Genomic DNA, 7,491 nt, shown 5'->3' on the forward strand with positions numbered 1-7,491 from the left:
GTGCAATCAGCTGAAGTCCCTGATAAGGTGGAACCAATGGAACCAGCAGCTGAACTTGATATTGAGCCTTCAATGTTCAGAGTTCAACTGCCTCGCCCAGATCTTCAAGATGAACTGTCAAAGTTGATGGACATAATGCAACATATGCAGTGGCAACAACAAGCTTACTGGAAATACTAAAAAATAAGGGATGACTTGATGAGAAGTGCTCTTACGAAAATTTACAATGACTCATTTATTTTTGTGCTTGAGTTTCCAGATTACATATTTGAACCATGAAGCCCATTATCGAAAAATGAGCGAAGCGATTCATGCAAAGACAATAGTGATGTTGCAAAAGATGAGTCAAACTCAGAAGGATCTGCAAATAAATAAAGGGGGGATCTCGACTTTATTTTATTTATGTTCTTAGGTTATTTTAGGATAAAGTTAATTAGGAATTTTTGCATAATAAAACAAGAGATGGAAATCATTAATAAAATTGAACAAGTTGCAAAGTATAAAGTGTGGCAATAGATATATACATGTCTAGGATTGAATTTAGAAAGAGCTTGGTACTTAAGCAATCAAATTGACTCACTTCCCCTTTTTTAGAATCCTACCTGATGTATAGTATCTATTCACTTTAAATAATGAGGACATTGTTCATTTTAAGTAAGGGGGACCGAAAAATTGAAATTATTTCCACTCAGAATAAATAGTTCTTTTAATTATGATTAGGATATATTTTGTTCAATAATTTGAAATTCTGTTAAGTATGCTAAACTTCTGTATAAATAAAGATCTGTTATTTCAATAAATTGTTATGTTAGTTGAATATTGATATAAATGTATTTTTAATAAAGCATGCAAATCGTACCATAAAATTTTTAGTTTCTTAAGAAAGGTAGGCATGCATGAAAGTTTAAGTATCTAGAATTGACATAGTAGTTTCTGAGGTGAAATCCTAGGAAGCATGGAATGTTGAAAATGATTTAGGCAACTCTTGTTTGGACCGTTTGAGCCTTTCAAGCCAACCTTGATGAAATTTTATCCTTTGAAACACAACTTTGAGATTATATGACCTAATTTTATTTGAACCCTTGCAATATTTAGCCATCACTTCTCTCTTAATTATCTTTAAGTTGTCTCAAACACTAGACTCAGTACTATTTAAAATATTCTTTGAAAATAAGTTTGGGGGAGTTGAAAGAAGTATCAAATGCTCTAAAAATTGTAGTACATAAAATAAAATGCTTGTTAAAAAAAGAGAGCACATTTACTTGAAAGAAAATAGATGTACAAAGGAGAATGTGAAAGCAAAGTAAGTTTGTGTATTGAGGGAAATTATTCCAAAGGTCCGATTGAAGCTGAGTCTAGGGTTTAAAAGCCTAAATTTATCTATCTTTCACCCACCTCTAGCCTAGCTACATTAGAACCTTTTTAAAGGCCTATTGATTCAATTTTTCTATTCTACCTACATTAGTGGAGAGAAATTGCTATGTTCAACATACGAAGGAAAAAGTTAAACTTAATGATTGCAGCTTAATCTTGAATAAGGAAATAAAATTAAATTGGTAAGGGTTAACATGTCTTGTTCACTACAGCAAAATAGACTTTTAGCGGCGCTTTTTTAGGCTTTTAGCGGCGTTTTTAAGCGCTGCAAAAAATGCCGCTATAAACAATGCCGCTAAACGCCGCTAATGATCAAGACCTTTAGCAGCGCTTCTACCACAAACGCCGCTAAAGATCATGACCTTTAGCGACGCTTCTACAACGAACGCCACAATAAAGATGACTTTTAGTGGCACTTTTTGACAAACGCCACTAAAACATAACTTTTAAAAAAGTATATTAATTAAATAATATTTATTTGTATGATAAATATTATATTATGTTTTGTTTTTGAAATTTAAACTTTAAACTATATACTTTTAAGGATAAAACATATTAATTAAATTAAAATTTCTATTAAAATTTTAACTTTGAAGCTAAATATATATTTCAATGTAACAGGGATATAAATTCGTACTCATTTCAAATATATCCTATAAAAACTTGTTACGACAGTGATATATATTACATGATTGATAATATATCAACCATCTCAACCGCATATATTTCAAGACAATTCACAGTTCTTAAACACCCATTCTCATAGAAAAATTTGCTAAGTATGACAGGCTTTAGATTGTTGAGAAAAATCAATACAAAGATTTATAACCTCAAACTATCAAAAAATTCCATTCATCTAAAGACATCCTTAGAACATTTATGAGCACTATGTCATACTCATTTATCAGCTCTTAAAAAATTAACAGCATGTATGACCTTGCAAGTATATTAATCACCACATTTCGTTAGGCAAGCACTTTATTGACTTTCTATAAAATTTAAGATTCTAGACTATCCCCAGAAATTATTTTTCAGTCCAAAAAAAATCCAACAAAAAATTATTAATAGCAATTGACTTGCATATTTAAAATGACAAACAAGTTAGTTACTGACATCAAGGGGAGGATTTTAGATATTCTATTCCATTGCTTATCTGACTATATGGCTCCATTAAATCAACCACGTTTTACAGATCATCTTTGGTCAAATTTAGTCCAAGGTGATTCACCAGTATTTGGCTAATTTTCTTGACAATTTTGGTTTTCCGCAGCCATTTTGGGATCATGCTGCTGAAAGTCTGCAAGCATTACAAATTACAGTTAGATAATTTGGTTAAAATTGATTAGTGCCTAAAACATGAATTTACCACCAATTAAGATGGATTAGTTAAATATGAAACTCAGATAAACAGAGGTAAACATGTAAACTGAATGAAAACACTTAAATAACTGATTGTTCGAATTTCAGGAAGAATAAAACAAGACATTAATGAGATTGGTAAGGTACTAACACCCACAACATAAGATCCAAGGGCAATAGAAATATTATAGACGGTGAAGTATTAAACCATTCCAGGTACCATAAAATAGAAATAGGAGTCATTTCTTACCGCAAATCAGCTACAGTAGCTCATAAGTTCATCTGTATCAAGAAACTTGCTTCTAAATGCACTGCCTTCCAGGGCCATAGGAATAAGTTTAAGTTCTATAGGCCGCAGAAGAGCAGTCTTCTCAGCAACCTAAAGAAATAGAAGGATCATGATTTAAGAGTATATTGGCAGACACAACTTAAGTTTAAAATAAAAACCATTAACAGCAAGCAAATACATGGAGACAGGAACACTAAAACCAAATATATGCAGGCAGTAAAAGCCAAAAATGCACAACGGCAGTCAATAAATGTCTGCATCATATGCCCCTAGGCCTCCAATTTCTTATCCAGATATGCAATCACTAGAGTTGATAAGTATCACCATTATTTCATACTTGGCAATAATTCAGTTATTATTTGTGGATCCTTCTCAGAAATTCTCAAATTAGACTTGTGTGGTGTTGAGTCGAGTTTGAGCTATTAAGCAGATCAAATTCGAGTACCTTAATGCTTGATTAGAGTATCACACGAGTTTGATTGAGGTCTTTTTACCTTTTAACTATACTGAAAAATCTCATTTCAAATTGGAGCTTAAGCTCAGGAATGAATAATAAAATTTGAAGTTGAGCATGAAAATTGAGGGCATTAAGTAAAAGAGCCTAATTGAACAAACTCAAGTTCAAATTTCTATCTCGAATTGAGATCTAATTTTAGAAGTGAAACTTGATTAAACTCAAATCAAGTTTCGAAGCTTTGAATTTCAAGTCAAGCTCAGGTCAGCTCAATTAATCGACTGACCTTAGCATAACATTCCAACTAGGAACACAAGTAGAAGTAGGAAGAAAGTTCTTAAAAGACTGCGAAATTACTTTGGAATTTACAGATCGCAAGGAAAATCTAGTGAGGCTGAAAGCAAACATTGTGTAGAAATATTTGCCAGACTTTCCTTCTTCATACCACTTTATAGGTTTCCCCCCAGCTTGTATACAAGATAATTTTATAAAAATAAGTCTAAAATATTTAAAAAAAAGAGTTAATATGCAAAAACCGAGAACCGAATCGAATTATAATGGAAAGTTGAACAAATCTAAAAAACCCGACTGAACCAAACAGATATCACCTAGTTGCCTACTCATTGAAAAGTAATATAAATGAATCAAATGCATGATATTGGTAACATATGTAAAAAGAAACAGCCAGCATATAAGCAAATCAACTAAATCTTGCATTGCAATAAAGCATGTTTTCTATTTAACAAAGGAGATTAAGTTAATATGTCACAGAAACCTACTTCAAGATGTAAGATTACTACTAGAAGCTTACATGGCAATTTGCTAACTAGAATGCGAGCTTTCTCTACACGTTTCAGATTTTTGTGCACTCCTTCCTGCACTATACCGGTTCTCATCCTGTATAAAAGAAAAATAATAAAAATAAAATTGCATATAAGAAAAATGAAATTATAGCTCCAAAGTCCAAAATAGACATCAATAATTTCCACCACAAAGATAGCAAACTACCGAAGCATTTCATTGGTTAAAGCAATTTCAAAGAGGAAAAGTGGTTCGGTACTATCTCAAGGATAATTTACTTAAATTATATACTCCATTGACTTGGTGAATATTTGATTCTCTAATATATATAAGTAGCTAGTTATTAATATTAGAAGAAATGACAAAACAAAATTATTATTAATTTTTCTTCAAAAAACAGTAAATATGAATTTGAATTAGAAAAAAATTTAAGAAATGTAGGACAAGCCAAATGTTGCCAAGAGCACAAGGTATTCTAGGCACTAGAACCCTTTATATTACTCAAAAGGCAAGGTGTGGAAAAAGCACTTGCCGCAGACGAGGCAATGTATATAAATTTGTGTTTTTATGTGTGATGGTGTACATATAAATTAGCTTAAGATATGATAGCAAACACTAACAACTGGTCCCTTTTATCTAAAAATCATGCAAAATTTTTTTAATCTTTCATTAGCCAATACACATGATTTCCTAATGGTCATTGTTATTGAATACACATGCACTTGATCATATTCATTTACACCTCTCCAGAGATCTATATGGTTTTGTTGTCTAACGTTTAGGTGCAATGCTTAGTCCAGTCTAGGCCCATGCCTTGGCAATGCTGGGCTACCAGTTCTAGAACATGACAGCAGTCATGTTTGCAAAAGAAAATATGAAACTAAGGCATGCATATTTAAAAACCATTGTTGTCATGAGGACAATGGTGCAATCTAGGCACTAGATCCCACATATTGCCAAGGTTGAATACACAAAAATACTTACCAAAGTGAATAGCAGTTTAATACAAAATTTTATTTTTCTTTCATTGGTCAATATACATGGTTTCCTTATGATTCCATGTCCATATGTTAAATGCTCAGATATTGAGAAGTGGTGGGTTTGATATATCTCCTTTCTTACTAGTAAAGTTATAGTTAATGATTTTTAAAAAGAAAGAAACTAAAGAGATTTTATGCAAGTTTTTTGCACTCATAGCCTCACAAAAAAGTGCGCTTGATCAAATGCGTCTCATCCATAAGGGTCTAAACTCCGCAGATGCTTTTGTTGTCTAATGCAAGGAAGTTAATTTTGTACATGTATCTCCCGTACTAACAGGAACATCCTATTCTAGTAGTAAATGGGAACAAAAAAAATTCCGATCTAATCCAAAACAGTAAATTGAAATACATTCGTACCAATATGTACCAAAACAAAAATGGTACGTCCACCAAGATAATACCAACTAACTTGGTCTAATGCACCTAGGCACACACCTAAGAACAACATTAAAAGCATCATTGATGCAGCAAAGTAAGCATCTCAAAATAAAATTCTTTTGAAAACTTAATGCTACAGAAAACATTTATCCTCATGATAAAATCACATACACCAATGCATACAAAATAAAAACTTAACGCTACAGAAAACTTAATGCTACAAAATAAAAACTTAAGCTTCCAATACATACACCAATGCATCAGCGTCATCCGCTTTTAAGAACGCAAATCACATGATAAAATCACATTTATCCTAATTTAAAAGGAAAATCGGCATCACCTTCTAGTGTCACGGGGCTAGACCTTTCGTCTCGCAATCCGTGCGGCCTTAGGCGATCCGTTCGTCCAAACTCGCCCAAGTCAGCCTTAACTCCCAAAAGAGAGGATTCTTTTAGAACTCCTCCAAGGCACCAATTTGTATAGCGGAAGCGATTGTGCCATAAGAAGCCACAAGAGAACAACAGAAAGCTAAAGAAAGAAAGCACACAAAGTGTTTGAGTAAATGCTCAAGAATTCTATTACTCTTAAGAATTCAAGCTACAATGGATGATCTACAAATGAGGGGGAGGCTCTCTATTTATAGTTGAGCTCCCCCAAAACCGACGGTCAAGATACATGTACATCGACGGACGAGATTCACTATATCCCTTGATTTTAGGGATTTACAAGATTTACCATATCAAATCTAATCTAATCTTATAAGATATGATTCTATTCTATCTTCTAAGATTAGTTACCAAAATTGCCTAAGCTGCCATATCTTCATCATTGGGCCAACCAGGCTTCAATCTGATAGGCTTCTTTAGTATTTCTCTGAATCGGGCCAGTTCTTGTGGGCTAAATGTCCCCCATCTAATCGATAGACCTCCATGGGGCACTTCTTGTGGCATGGTCACGGGCTTTGCACTTTGGCCCGTGACATTCTCCCCCACCCAATCCCGCAACGCCCTCGTTGCGTTTTCTGGATGACACTGACTTGATTCACTGTGAAACTTTCTCGTTGCCTCGGCTTCTTCCCGACTCGTCTTGCGATCAGGTTGTCCCTTCCTTCGGAACTTATGCCTCGACTTCCGTCGCCTCTTATCTTGAACCGTTCCACTCGTTGGTACATTTTGCTGGCAAGAAGTCTCCGCTATAACTTGCCCCAATTTTGACTTGTTTCTGTTGGAATCCCCTCGATTCTCATACCTCGGCTTCGTACTGCCCACAGTTCCTTGGTCTCCTTGCTTATGAACTTTGAAAGGGCCCCTACGACCTTGCCAAGCCAACAAGTCAGAATTCAAAACACTATCGAGTGTTTACAATGTACCTTACTCGTAGCATTTACTCGTCTCATTGTCCTTGCATTGCTCCTTTTCCTTGGAGCCCGATGCACCACCCACCTTTCCAAAAGGTGTTGGCTCCTGATCGGTCCCGAGCTTCATATCGGTCCCTTGCGCCACTAACACTTCCGAAGGGCTTTCGTAGCATTCCGTTTGACGATTTAATGTTTCTCCCATACGAAACATCTTGACTAGTTGGATTGACGATAACACCTTAGTCCCAACTTTCACATCCCGATGCACCGGCACAATATTCTTTGTTGATGAACCGGTGGCAATATGGATTTGATCGGCCCATGGTTGTAGAGTTGCTTGAATCCTGACAAGGAAGTTTAAGCCAAGCACAAAATCGTAATCATCTAATTGGATTACCTCGAATTCTTCCTTGCTCTTCCATTCACCGATTTGTAGTTC

At 34.6% G+C, this 7,491-nt stretch overlaps 1 long non-coding RNA gene across 1 annotated transcript; it reads right to left on the reverse strand.

Annotated features, from left to right (window-relative positions):
- Positions 1 to 2,054: 2,054 nt before the first annotated feature.
- On the reverse strand, positions 2,055 to 4,276 carry LOC128034660 (uncharacterized). The gene is made up of 2 exons (XR_008190790.1): positions 2,984 to 4,276; positions 2,055 to 2,671 (listed from the first exon to the last, which is right to left on the reverse strand). It is a non-coding gene; the product is annotated as an uncharacterized LOC128034660 (long non-coding RNA).
- Positions 4,277 to 7,491: the final 3,215 nt, after the last annotated feature.

The sequence above is a fragment of the Gossypium raimondii genome, chromosome 2 (assembly GCF_025698545.1).
Source record: "Gossypium raimondii isolate GPD5lz chromosome 2, ASM2569854v1, whole genome shotgun sequence".
NCBI lineage: Eukaryota > Viridiplantae > Streptophyta > Magnoliopsida > Malvales > Malvaceae > Gossypium > Gossypium raimondii.